Genomic DNA, 15,381 nt, shown 5'->3' on the forward strand with positions numbered 1-15,381 from the left:
TCAGGAAGAGTCCGATCCGGCAAACCGGCGCTCGCCGCGTGCGTCCAACCGGGCAGATGTCTCCGGCAATCCGCATGCGAAGCGTGGCGAAGGCGACGCTCCGCCGAGTGGCTGCAGCCAATGCGAGCGCGAATAGCGGCGACGTCACGGTGACGTAGAGGGCTGTGCGGTGGAGCGCCTCTCGGCTCCACCGTCGAGGTACTGCCGAGCAGACGACGCGGACGCGCCGGCATCTGAAAAACCCTTCAGTATTATTTCTTCGTGTACATAAAAAGTCACTAAATACAGGACTGTCAACTACAAGTAAATTGTGAGGATCGCCAGCCAATACTGAAGTGCTGCTACGAGTGATAACAGCGACACAAGCGAGTCTGTTCGCCCAACCACTGCTGCTGCCCGGTCGATCGCCAAACGTATGCTCAACCGCTGCCGAATGCGCCGCTCAAATCGAGCTTATGTTCATTCTATTATAAGATGGCCTTCTCAGTACCCTGGTGATGAAATTCGAACCTTTATTACAGCGTTGGCCCGTTCCGAAACGTGATCCGCTGCCTCTTCGGTACGACACCGGCTAGGCCTAGCGACGACTAGGGCAAGCGCGAATCGGTGAAGTTCGTCGCCCAGCGCGTCCGCGGGTGGCATCGCTGCCGAAAACTTTGTACGTGTGCAGACATGCTGTTGTTGCACGAGTACAGCAGACAATCCTTCTGATAACATCGCTGTTTTGTCATTTCTTGTACGAGCGTGAATTCATGTGAAGTTTATCAAGCCAAGCAGCCTTCCGTCTCCGCTGCGCGGTGGCGCCGGCTGTGGGCGGAGCTTGGGGAAGCTCGCTCGCGGCTCGCCGGACGCGCGGTGCTCCATGTGTCCCGGCTGGCACTGCGGCGGCAGTTTGCATGCGGCGTTCGCTGCGGCACGCCGGTCAAGCTTTCGCACATGTGTCTCCTGCTTAACGGTAGGTCAACGCCGCTTGCGGCGGGGGCTAGCCAGCCACCGAATTTTATCTTGTAGGCCGTCATTGCACCCGCCACTGCTTCGGTGGTGGACGACGGCTGTTGTTGCGGCGCTTGTCTTTCTCTCCCTCTCCTTTTTCCTTTCTTCTCTATTTTCTCTTCTGTCCGCACGAGACAGCGGAGGTGGCCCCGCCGGGGTGGTGCAGTGGTAAGACGCCCGACTACTGTGCCGGAGTACCCGGGTTCGAACCCGACCTCGGCGGCTGCGTCCTCGATGGAGGCGAAACGAAGAGGTGTCGTGTGCTGTGCGATGTCAGCGCACGTTAAAGATCCCTAGGTGGTCGAAATTACTCCGTAGCCCTTCACTACGGCTCCTCTTTCTCTCTTTCCACTTTCACTCCCATCTTCCTATCTTCCCTTACGGCGCGGTTGCGGTGTCCACAGAAATCAAGTGAGACAGTTACCGCGCCTTTCTCCTCCTATAAATAAATCAGCTTTTTTTAAATCAGGCAGCGGAGGTGGCTCAGCTACAGAGGCAGTAGCAGGCCCGTGCATTTTCTTTTCTTTCTTCCTACAGCCACAACAACTACTGAACTCGAGTACCCGGGTTCGAACCCAACCACTGAGGCTGCATGCGTTTCGATCGAGGCGAAAGGGAGAGGCGTCCGTGTGCTGTGCGATGTCAGTGCACGGTAAAGATCCCGAGGTGGTAAAAATTACTCTGCAGCCCTCCACTACGGCGCCTCTTTCACTCTTTCCACTTTCACTCCCACCTTCCTTCCTTCCGGCGCAGTCCAGGGCCCCACAGAACAAGTGTGACAGATACTGCGCCTTTCGTTTCCTGTGAACGAATTATTATTATCATTATGACTATTATTATTATTATTATTATTATTACTATTATTATTATTATTATTATTATTACTATTATTATTATTATTATTATTATTATTATTATTATTATTATTATTATTATTATTATCCCTACATGGCCTAATTTATTGCGAATTTTAAGGAGCCCACCACTGAGGCGTCTCTGTCCCCTTTTTTTCACTGCCACCTTCCTTCCTTGCCTTATGGCGCGTTTCAGGAGAGCATATTATTATTATTATTATTATTACTATTATTATTATTATTACTACTTATTATGTACAGAGTACAAAAAATTTTTGCTTTCCTTGCGCAACTTCCTCCTCTCGCTCCACCAGGAGCGCCCAATTGAATCTTCCTTCTCTTCACTGCCGTCGTATCAGAGTTAATAATAATAATTGTTTCACAGGAAGGGAAAGACGCAGTATCTGTGACACTTGCTCTGTGGACACTTGAACCGCGCCGTAAGGGAAGGGAGGAAGGTGGGAGTGAAAGTGGAAAGAGAGAAAGAGGAGCCGTAGTGGAGAGCTACGGCGTAATTTCGACCACCTGGGGATCTTTAACGTGCGCTGACATCGCACAGCACACGAACGCCATGTCATTTCGCCTCCATCGAAACGCAGCCGCCGTGGTCGGGTTCGAACCCGGGAACTCCGGCACAGTAGTCGGGCGTCTTTACCACTGCACCACCCCGGTGGGGCTCGTATCACAGTTGATATCACTTTTCTGTACAAGCTCCTTCATGGCCACATTATGTGGTCCTTAGCTAAGAGTACATCCTGCTGCGCGTTCCGCGAAAGAGCATGAGGAAATTCAGACCATTTCATGTTTCTCCTCTTCATTCCCACTCCCCTCTGGACAGGATGCAGTGGTTATTTCTCTTTTTGTCCTCACCTTGACATCTTCCAAAACTCGCTCTGTTCATTAATATTGGATGTTCGTAGCGTTGTATACTGAATAGTACTTTATCACATATAACTCCCACTTTCTAGCCTAAAATATTGTATTTACTTCACTTATTGCTTTTTCTCCTGTTCAATGCTGTCTGTATCTTGAACTGCTTTTTATCCGTTTCTTACTTATATTTCAACTTTAAACCTTATATTCGAATCTTACTGTCTCGTGTTCAATTCTGTTTCTTTATTGTATTATTCTGTATTTCTAGCCTGTGTTTTAACTACCACGCACTTGTTGCGCCTGGAATGGTTATTTATTTTATGTATATTTCTATATCACTATAATCAATGTCAGTTATTTGTTGTTGTTTTTTTCTCTATATATACCGTTCTTTTTTTTTCTTTCGGGATGTGCTCAACAATTCACTGACTGTGTATATAAGTGACGCTACTCATTGATTGCTTTCTTTCCGTGATAATTTTCGTCTCAGTTTCATTTCATGTGTTATTTATTTCTTCTTTGCGTTCTCTCTGTGTGTGTAAACATGTTTGTGCATTTTCATTTTTGTTTCTTTTTTTTTATTTGTGCTGCAGCACGAAGACGACATGGTTGTCCCTGCGCACATTAAATAAAGATTTATTATTATTATTATTATTATTATTATTATTATTATTATTATTATTATTATTATTATTATTATTATTATTATTATTATTATTATTATTATTATTATTATTATTGTCCCTACAGGGCCTAATTTATTGCGAATTTTTAGGAGCCCACCACTGAGGCGTCTCTGTCCCCTTTTTTCACTTCCACCTTCCTTCCTTACCTTATGGCGCGGTTCAGGAGAGCACCGAGAAGTGTGAGAGTTACTGCGCCTTTCTTTTCCTATCATCCAATTTATATCCGGTGGTATGGCACCACCTTAAACGTTGCACAAAGTTCTGTGGCGTCACAGTTTTGATACGAAATCATGTGCGTGTTTTCTGCGAAACCGTTTGTGCCTTCTCGACGGAACGAACTGCATACGCACGCTTCGCGTAATATATACCCCAGAGAAGAAGCGAGCACTGGGTCCATGCACTCAGATGGCAGCGAATGAGTCTAGCTGCCAACTCTTATATAATGTGTCTACGCGTCCTAGCCCTGTAAAAGTACGCTTCCATTGAAGTGTTGTATTGGCATTATTTCGGTCTTACGTTCGCCGCGGTGATATTGACTTTTTGAACTCGCGCGTTTGCGCGTGTACGAAATGTTTCAACGCCTGTAAGAAAAGTGATTGCCGCACTTGCACGAGTGCTCGTCGCGTGGTTATGTAGAGATTGCAGAGAACTTTTCCAAAACGTTAGTCTCAGAAAGTAACTCGGAGTCTCTAGGTGCTTTCCACGTGTAAGACTGACTGACTGCCACGTGTAAGAGTTCGCTGCACGGCTTTAGGTTACAGGTCTGGTTGTGGGCTCGGAGCTGAATGCACCAAGTGGCACATGAAATCAATTTGATACAAGGACAGTCGGTTTGCGCTGAGAAGTTTGTCCAAAAAGTACCTCTCAAAAGCCTTCAGATCGAGGGGTTGCTGCATGTACGAGTCCAGCTATCGGTACACCTTCGAATTATGACCCAACCACGGGATATCTTAAGATTCTGTTGTACACATGTTGATCCGAACTGTGTGAGCTTCCTATACATACCAAACATTTTGATTTTTTTAAACAACTGTGAGGCAACTGTGGATCATCTTAAAAAATTTGGGGATATATTAATGGAAATATATAATATCACTATGCAATACCCTCATGTAATAAATAAATAAATAAATAAATAAATAAATAAATAAATAAATAAATAAATAAATAAATAAATAAATAAATAAATAAATAAATAAATAGTCTCAGCTAGATAAAAATAGCAGATTGTCGGTTTGGTTGTTTATATTCCGCTTACAAAACCGAAAAAGAATAGCTTGCGTTTGAAAAGCTACCAGGTTCTTCACAGGAGGATGTGCGGACACATTGATTTTTATGTTGCTGATGTGTAGTATGTGAAAAAATTACGTTCCAAAAATATCTCCAAAATATGTAAAAACTTTCTGGGTACGACGTTTCTCTATTTCGGGTATGCTGCTAAATGGACTGCCGGAAATTAGGTGTTGATTGATAGTAAGCGCGTTTTTGAGAACTGCACCTTGGTTCGCTTTATGGTAGCAGAAAAGGAAAGGAGTAATTTGTTGCGGTATTTTGAGAATGATTAGCCAGAGTTGTGCTTGTTTGGGCTCATGAGCAGCTGGTAATTTAAGGCATTAAAACACTGCACTCCGAACAAAATGATCTCAAGCTGAAACTTCGAAGGTGTCTCACGAACATACTTAGCAGAAATTTTGGGCATATAAATATGCTTCAACATTGTTTGTTTCTGACCGTCTAGTGCAATAGTTGCAGCTGCTCATTTTCTGTATGGTGTTTGCAGCAGCCCGGTTATAAATTCCCACCTGTGTAAGAACAACGTTCCGACTGCACTGAGAGAGATAGCATGTCCGTTCGCTGGTGTGGGTCGTTCTACGGGACCAGCCGTACCCGGTTTCCGTGGGAGAGGGAGATAGTGAAATATGAAAGATATGTATATAAGCGCCGTATATATATAGCCGTATATATATAGCCGTATATAGGGTAAATTTCGACCAGCTCTGGTTGTTTAAAGAGAATTGACGTCACACAGTGCTCATCTGCCTTATATTTCGTCTCCATCCTAACATGGCTGGCTCGGCCGGAATCGAGCCCGCTTTTACGGGCTCAGATTCCGATTGAGCTAACTACTGAGCTTCAGCACTGGGTATAAGGAACCCCCACTGCACAGACACATGGAAGAGTTAGGCTCTACCCAGGACAGGTAACTGCCGACAAGAGAAGATGGGCTAGAACTTAATTGCTGATAGCGTTAAGTACGTGCCGAGCACTGCAGCGGTAATACCTCCATAGTGGCGATGCGGAAGAGGAGAAAGAAGAGAACCTCTCACCTAATGTTGATAGTGATGCTTATGATGCAGGCTAGGTCACGCACTGCATTCCACCGCGCGAACTTCCCGCCATGAGATGATTCGAAGATCGCTGAGCAGCGCTTCAATTATCTCAAGCATTTGCTTAGCATGAAGCATAACTTGTGATAGTTCATCCTGTTGCCGGCGATTCGTCCCATAGCTTTGTTCATATATGCGTTTTTTCATATTGTGCGGAAGAATAAATGGGGACAGGTAATGCGATACATTTTTGCAGAATTTGCGCCTTTCAGGCGCTTTCAGGAATCCACTTTCTTCTAGGTACCAGACATACGTGCTCTCCTTGTCGAGAATTACGATGTTTTTTTTGTTTTTGTTTTTCTCCCGGCTGAACACATTCGATAATGCGGTAAATGCCATTCTGATTTTCTTTTGAAACACCAGCAGAATCATATTCGTGTGCACGCGCTCGCAGTTAACGGCCGCGTCTATAATCGCTGGCCTACCATAGTCACGAGGCAAGGTATACGATTAATTCGTCCGCCGTTTTCTGTCCGATCCGCAGCTGTCAAAATGCCCCGATAGCTTTGAACCTAGCCTAAAATGTCTTCACTCATGCCCTGTCCTTTTCTGTTCACTGTTGAAACGATGCGCACTGGCGAAAGAGTGAGTGCGCACGCGCGCCAAGTGGCGTTTATTTGAAGAACGGGCAGGGGCAAGTCGTACATAACCCTCCGCCAGGATACGCGAATGTGACGCGGGGCGTAAAAGGCACCCCGTGCTGGGTCCAAAGCCAGAGGCTAACGACCTGTACGCGGCTGGGAGAGCCTGCGGATGGTGGTGCGCGCTGCTTTTGTCGATAAGAGTTGGCCGTCTACTGTCCCTAGGCGACGTCTTTACACGCGGTCGTAAAACTTTACAACTCTCGTCCGTCGTGCAGGAGCCCGGGGTGCTGCGAACGCCGGTATCCTTGACGATGGAAAACTTTGCACGTGACGGCGCCGATGTGGCAGCGTGAACTGCTCGCATCCATTGTGATGCGCAGTCGTGACTAGCTAGATTCAACGCTTCTGCCACGATACGAGTTTCTTGAGTTCGATTGACAAAAGAATGCTGATGATGTCCTTTACAGAAACGTGGCGACTACGTACCGAAAAATGATTTCCAAACGAACGAACAACAGGATGACGGTACGAACAAAAACTGAAAATAAAATAAATAAACAAATAAACAAACAAATGAACAAACGAGCAAGTAAGCAAGCAAACGGCGTGCTGCTTTGGCACGCAACAAATATGATGGGCTAGTTTGTTCTTTTAGAGGGCAAAAAGAGATCCTTATGTATACTGTAACAGAAAATGATTAAAGAAGAAATACTAGTTGGTGCTTTTTGATAGCTGTCCCATTTACACCATGCTAGTCAGAATTTCGCAGCATTTAGCGTTCACTCCTCTCGGCCAACGGGTTTCGCAGTTACTTGTCTTTTTGCCGTGCTATGGTCACAACGCTGCCCCGCCATTTCTTCCTCGCTCTGATGATGTTAGTTTGCCCTTTTGTCACGCTGTTCCATTGTTTCCTATATACCAACGACTCTGCCTTAGCAGCCTTCTGAGCAAGTAAACCTACGAAAAGCCCTTTTGGACTCATTTAGAATGGAGGAAAACGAGAAGACATGAAGTAACATTGCAGGTGTTAATACGGAAACACACGCAGGCAGTCAATTCGCCTGAAGTGTCCTCTAGGTAGTGACATATCTATTTTATTTACTTTTTTTATTTACTTTCAGGGCCGAGGCATTATAAAGAGCGGTAAGTCAAAATAATACAACGTACACGAAGATAAGTATTACAGCAGGGTTATAAAATTCAAGCCCTAAGAGTAATGTTAAAGAAGTCGGAATTTGTAATTGAGGTAATGGAGGCAGGGAGGTGGTTCCATTCCTTGGACGTCTTCGGTACGAATGAGTCGAAATGTAAGTAGGTGTACTTGGTGGTCACGTAAACCTTAGAATGATGGTCGCTGCGGGATAAAATGTATGATGGCGCCTCAGCTAGCGAGTCTTTGAGATGAGCATTACAATGGCAGATTTTGTGGAAGACATATACGTGAAATTCGGCGACGCACTGAAAGCTCAGTCAAGGTTAGTTTTGAGTTGCTTAGAGCCCCGCTTGCAGGTCGAGTATATTTAGAAAGGAAATGGACTTTGGATAAATTCAGTCTTAACGGTTAGCGAGTTAAGGCATGGGTCCCATACTGACGATGTATATTCAAGTTTTGGCCTGACTAGTGTTGCGTAGAGTAGAAGTTTTAAGTTAGTGGGCGTCTACGTTTCGTCGTCTTAAATACCCGAGAGTTCGCTTTGTGCTTCTTGTTATGTAGTCTGCTTGTGCTTGCCTGTAAAAGTTACTAAATATGTGCACACTAAGAGGAAATCTTGGTTAGGAGGGAAATTTTCGTTTTCTGGTAATTTTATATCAAAGTTTTCTAACAAAACTTTCCGAACGGCTTCTACCCATTCTGCCCATATTTTTCCAGAATTGACGACGTCGTTAAGGGCACAGGGTAGGCCCCATTCCTCCCATGCATTTTAGGCTATGTTTGTGAGCCTTTTTCTCATGATCTGTTGGGGTTAGAACATTCACCTTGATATCATTGTAATCAGCAATCTGAGGTAGTGTTACTAAGTCTACCAAATTTTAGACGCAAAATCTGCAGTAAATATCTTTTAAATGAAAATTTTTTGCATTAACTTTCATAATTTTAGTTCAGTACACTCTCTGTAGTTTTTAAGCATAACTCCCAAAGTGTTATCTCCCTATCGCCTGTAGTTCCTGAAAAACAAAAAAAGGTCAAATAGAGCAAAATTTCACGTTTTGAGATAATTGCCTTTTAAGTGGAAGAAAGAGATTTATTACATTACCAACTCTAGAAATAAATACTGACGCATTCCTTTTTCAGGTAGTGACCTCCATTATCGATATTTATTTTCTGTGCTAGCTGCCTTGCTATTCGATTCTCCTGAGTTACCACCCGTGTTGCCTTCTCTGCCAAGCATAGTCGCCGCCGGTCAACTTCGCATAACCAATAGTCTGTCCTGCAGAAACTCTGAATGACTTCAAATATCAGCCCGAGCCATGCTGCTTGCTCCACGTTTTCCGTTTGGATGTCTCGAACCGGTGCGCTGAGACGCACTGCTAAATTTTGCCGTGCTAAATCACATAGCGAAACCAGCTCCGATATGAAGTCAGCTGCGATATGTAAACGAATGCCTCTCGGGGTACTTGCCGAGATTCAGTACATGCGCAAAACTCCGGCATTCATCGAGGTTGTATGATTTCGAGGAAGAGTGCGGCAGTAAAATTCCGCGAGCCCTGTGGAATCTATACTGCAGATATGCGAAAGCGTAAGCGTTGCTGGTGCACACAGTGCATCACGTTTTCTGTTATTATCCTTATCAACTAAATGCACCGTAATTACCCTTGATAATGTCATCATTGCCATTATCACTAAATGCAGCGTAATTGGTATCGCTACTATTATCCTCACGGTAGACAAAGAGAATTATGATATGCGTTTCACGATCCCGAACGTGAAATGCACTTCATAAACCATTTAAATTACAGGCTTGTGGAATCTACGGAGCCAGTGCCAGTTAAAGCAACAATTTTTGGAAAGTTGTGGTGTGAACGCAGCTGCAATCTATTGGAAACTAAACTGGCTACGGACGAGGGTACAGAAACTGCTCTTGTTATGTTTGTATCGCGATATGATATCGCCCGCCATTCGAAAGTCTTGTCCGGAGGGTGCATGCTGTTTCTGAGGAATACACTATAATACGACTGATTTGCCCTATTGCATTGATGGTGAGGGGCAGCTGATATGTTCTGACCTTACCATTTCGGGTCAGCAGTGGCAAATTGTCTATGTGTATGAGCCTGTTAAGCACCAAGAAAGGCAGGTGTTTATTTTTTTTTTTTGTCATTGGCTTGGATCGGCAAATTTTACTGTTGGGAGATTCCAATTGCGTATGCAACAATGAGAATCGATCAGTATATCGCGGACGTTATGACCCCAGTGCTGCTGTTCTCACTGACTTAGTTTCCGAGCATAACCTTGCCGGCATTGGCTGACTAAAAAGCGATGGTATAAATTTCACGCACTTCCAATGTCTTCAAATGCCCAATTTGACAGGATCTACGTTTCTGCTGGTATACATGACCTACTGTGCATGGATACTGTGTGAGACCGATAATTTTTAGCGACCCCTGCATGGTGTCTGTTCAGATAGGAAAGCATACTAGACGTCATCTCCAACCGCGGGGTGAACAATGGAAGCTAAATAATTTCCTTCTTTCAAATGAAAGTTTTCAGCGCTCGTAGCTGCGTGCTTCAAAGACACGTTGTCACGTGCCGATATCTCAGTTTTTTAAATGTGGGATCTTTGTAAGCAGGAGGTTAAGAGCCTGGCAATTAAAGCATTATTACGGACCACATTTTTCAAGCGCCTTCACATTTGTGAATTGAAGCGCACCTTGAACGAACTGTATGAGTTGGAAAAAATTTCTCCGAGATCGTATCTTAATGATGCCAACAATATTAAAGCTCAGTGACAACCGTTTAGGGCCGAAATAAATTAAGAGATCACTGGTTGGTTGGTTGGTTCATAGGAAGGGAAAGGCGCAGTATCTGTCACACTTGCTCTGTGGACACCTGAACCGCGCCGTAAGGGAAGGGATTAAGGTGGGAGTGAAAGTGGATAGAGAGAAAGGGGGGCCGTAGTGGAGGGCTACGGAGTAATTTCGACCACCTGGGGATCTTTAACGTGCGCTGACATCGCACAGCACACGGAGGCCTCTTCGTTTCGCCTCCATCGAAACGCAGCCGCCGAGGCCGGGATTCGATCCCGGGAACTCCGGCACAGTAGTCGGGCGTCTTACCACTGCACCACCCCGGCGGGGCTGAGAGATCACTGCAGAATCTGCATTGGAGTACTGCGAAAGCACGTATGCTGCTGTTGGTTCCTTTTGGTTGCTTCTAGTTGCTTAATTCACTTCTTGTTAGCTCATTTTAGTCTTTGGTACATTAAAATTGTATACCAATACCTTCCTATACCCTTTTCCGGCTCTACTTCCGTTGCGTGATGTCACATCCTCTACCTCACATTAATTCACTTCTTGTTTGTTCATTTTAGTCTTTGGTACTTTCAAATTGCATGTCAATCCCTTAATAATAATAATAATTGGTTCACAGGAAGGGAAAGGCGCAGTATCTGTCACGCTTGCTATGTGGACACTTGAACCGCGCCGTAAGGGAAGGGATGAAGGTGGGAGTGAAAGTGGAAAGAGAGAAAGGGGAGCCGTAGTGGAGGGCTACGGAGTAATTTCGACCACCTGGGAATCTTTAACGTGCGCTCCCAAGGTGGTCGAAATTAATCCCTTCCTACGCCCTTTTCCGGCTCTACTTCCGTTGCGTGATGTCACATCCTCTACCTCACATTAATTCACTTCTTGTTTACCCGTTTTAGTCTTTGGTACTTTCAAATTGCGCGCCAATCCCTTCCTACGCCCTTTTTTCGGCTCTACTTCCGGTTGCATGACGTCGCATCCTTGACGTCATATCAACTACTCCACCCCTTTCTCACGCTTTCATTTCCACCTTCCTCCCGTCACCTACGGCGCAGTTCAGGTGTCCACAGAACAAGTGTGGCAGATACTGCGCCTTTCCTTTCCTGGGAACCAGTTATATTCTAATTACCTAATTAACTTATTTGCCTATTTATTTTTTTCAGACACAACATTACGTCACCCTCTATATATTGACAGCACTCAATAATCTCTACTACTTCTCAATTACTCACTACTGCTGCGGACATGATTTCGCGACACGTTCTGGGGACACGGCCGGGGTCTGCGGACAGATTGATTGATTGAATGTCCTTTATTGAATGGGAAGGCTCATATGAGGCCATGGATGGGGATAAAGGGGAGTAGACATAATCTTCATTGTTCATTTAGGTCGTCACTCGAATCACATTGCTCTAACCAGGCCACTAAGCGAGCCATACTTGGCAAATATCATCTGTGTGTTTTCATCAGTTTTTAGAAGGGAACGGTAGTTCAGGCGGTAGGGTTCGATCTCGGGGCGTCCAGTAGAAAAAGCAGGGCATTCCCAAAGTAAATGAGATATGCCGCCGCAGGTTAGAGTCGTACAGTGGGGGCACGTAATCATTTTCTCTTTATACTGACGCCAGCGGGCCACAATACGTGGCGTGTAAGCCGCATGGGCGATGAGCTTATTCAAAAAGACTTCTTGACTTCGGGTGAGGTGGGTTCTTCTCGTAAAAGGTGGGTCTGGTGTGGCCACCTGCATGCGATGCTGACTGAGGCTACGAAGACTGGTCCGAGTATAGTGCATAAGGGCAAGAGAAAGGGTGAGTTGCCCGCCCAAGGTCGAATAAGGATGAAGCAAGGGGGGTGGGGAAGTAAATGTGGACATCCCACCTGCCAAGGCAGCCGCGGCGTGTGCCGCCGCATTGCCCCCTGATTCGTCCGAGTGACCTGGGGTCCAGTGAATAGCGACAGTTCTGGTCGCGAGTTGGTGGCGTTTAAGGAGGCGCTGTATAGCCGTAGCTGTTGCATCTTGTGAACCCGGAGTAGCGATTTCCTTGTAAGCTTCAAAGGAATCAGTAAGAATACGTAGTGACCCAGTTCCGGTGCAAGGCACTCCTGACAAGGCTCCCCAAATCACGAGGAGTTCTGCGTGAAGAGGGGTACCCTGAGGTAGATGATCTGTGAATATAGCGAAGTAATGCTTTCGTAATGCTATATCAGGATGCCTTGACTAAGTCGCGAACACGGAGGTTCGTTGATGAACCTCGTCGCGCTTTTAATGATGAGAGGCAAGCTTCTCTTTCCCAGGAGGTTTTAGAAATTCGTTGCGGAAGTGATACGTACAGTGACGCGCCATGTATTCTTGGTGCCTACGTTAATTATTATGCGTGGCTCTTTAGCGGTAGCAGTAACACGATCAGTAAGTTTGATTTCATTCATTTAAAAGAAGATTTTTCTCGTCTTGAAGATGAGAGCGGGCAATCATTGATGGGTCTCTATTACTTTAAATGAGGTCAAGTTGGCCATTTGTTCACTGCAGGGCCAGAAGTCTCCTGACCCGAATTGTCTACGCTGTGAGTTCTACAAAACGTATAAGGCCACCTTAGCAGCTGCCTATTGCAAGCTTTCAGTGCAGGTTGTGACATAAGCTCTTTACCTCCCACGTTCTGTATACTGGTCACACCATACTAATCCTGAAAACTACGGACACATGTCGGTTGAAATCTGTTGAAGGCACCGTCCTTATGCAACGTGGATTTTAAGACATTCGCGAAGGTTCTTTCTTCTCATCTACAGCTTGTGACAATAAATTCATTATGGACACACCAAGTGTGTGGGACCAAAGGCTGCAGAACCTAAAACCATATCCATATCGGACGTTCCGTGAAGGAGACAGTGTCAGATGAGGTCAATCAAGTGGCCCTAATTAAGAATGATCTGGCAAAAGGTTTTGATAAGGTGAGTCATGATTTTTTGTTCGCTGTATTGCAGAGTGCAAACACTGGGGATGCCTTGCTTAAAGGTATTGAACTACGTATGTTATAAAACATCCACTTCAAGACTGATTGTTAATCAAAACTTTACCAAACCTATTCCGCTTAAATCGTCCATTCGACAGGGCTATCCGCTATCGCCTTTGTTATTCGCGTTGTACCTTGAGCTCCTGTGTCGTAGTATCATCAAGAACAAAGCAATTCGCGGCTTCTCACTATCGCAATGTGAAATCAAGATTTTAGCTTAATAAATTGCATTGTTCTTTGCTGGTCTGATAAAAAGAGTGTAATCGGGGTTTTGCGCGTAACTGAGCATTTTTGAGTTAGGGTGCGCCTCTTAACCTTGATAAATCAAAGGGGTTCATGGCTAGGTCACTGGGGTAGAAAACTTAATAAAACCTAGCAAAAATGCTGTCACACTGTATTTTGTTTTTGCCGGCTATCTAACTTAAATTGCTCTAAACTATACACCACGGTATTACCCCACATTATAATGGATAAGCTATCGCTTCTAAAAGCAAAATTACAAGTTACTTCTGCTTAAGCGTTATTCAGTGGTAAATAAACTAAACTGTTCATGTTTACAAAAATAATGAGACTCACAACAAGTACTTTGCACCCCTGAGGATTGCAACCCTATATAGATAAACGAAATAATTTCTTAGCCAAAAGAAACGATGAATTTGTTTTCTAAATAAAAGTATTCGCAAAAAAAATGTGCCTGTGTTTTGTAAATAGAAACTGAAAAGTCCCTCGTCTATTAATGGAGTATTTAAAGTAAGCGACATCCTAAACCATGCTGCAGCATCCTGCATGTGCATGTATGCAAGAAGCTGGTGCTTTAGCGAGCGAGCAAAGACAAGGTGCAACTGATTGCGTATTGGGGTACGTGGGCGTTACTAGTGAGTTTTCATGACTCAGACAGTACTGCCTCTTTCGCGCGCGCGTTAACGGGGACATGGGCTAAGTGAGTCCATTGATCGTGCGCAGTGCGCGCCCGGTAATCCGATAAGCCTGCGCCTCACGTATGTGCGTATCCCCTACGCTATCTTCTATTCTCAAACTCTACTGTTTAATGTGGCCCCATTGCACCACACCACTTGTGTCTCTAGAGAGCGCCAGAACGTGGCTCACAGGCTGTTTTCGTTTCGTTTTCGAGGGCCGGTTTCACGCCCAGACAGCATCGCAAAACCCATTCGCGAAAACCTATTCGCTGGTGGCCCGAACGGAGAGGACTTTGGTGTTTACGCAAATACGCGGGAAGAAAACATCTCAAAGAAAGCCTATTTTCTCCATCGAGGAGGCTCGAGTTGCGCACAGGAAGGGGAGCAAAGGAAACACACCCGGATAGTTCTGTCGCACTTTACACGAGAAAGGGCGTTTCCTTTCTTCCCGGCACATCGAGATTCTCACGTTGTGCGCCTGTCAGGCCCCTCAAGAATCGATAGCTCGGCGCACTTGTAGCGCAAGCTTTTCTTTGCCAATGCGGCCGACCACTTTTGCTAAGCCCACACAGTTGGGCCCGGCGTCGAGCGCCGCCCTGGCGGTCGTGCGAGTTGTGTTTGCGTCCGTTCGGGCAGTGGACCGTTATTCTTTTCCGCTCTGAAGCGAAACCCCGCACGGGCGAGCGATAGAGCGCGCAAACGTTTCGGTATTTGCTATCTCCAGCCTCCGGTGCTTATGAATCGCCGACCCCACGGATGGTAGAGGCGCTGTTTTCATTGCCAGGTCACCACTTTCTTCCCACTTGCCCTCTTCTGCGATTCGCTTGGACTCTTACGTCCCTGTGGTAAATGAGCCGCAGTTAGTTTTTCTGCATTTTGTATGTGATGCAATGAATTGCGAATAGTTTCCGCCTTTTTCTTTGTACATACCCTTAAAGTTTTTTCATGGTAAAAACTGTGCGACCGTCAAGTTTTTAACATAACTTGAACTTGGGCGAGATGGTGCGTAGCTGTTGGTAAGGGGAACGAGGTTTTTTTAACGCGTCTTGCATCAAGCTTGCACCATCCACGCGTTTAAAAAGGAGATTTCATAACTATACACATAACTGCAGACCAACTTCG

This window comes from Amblyomma maculatum, chromosome 6 (genome assembly GCF_055883805.1).
Source record: "Amblyomma maculatum isolate TAMU_Amacu chromosome 6, ASM5588380v1, whole genome shotgun sequence".
Taxonomy (NCBI): Eukaryota; Metazoa; Arthropoda; class Arachnida; order Ixodida; family Ixodidae; genus Amblyomma; species Amblyomma maculatum.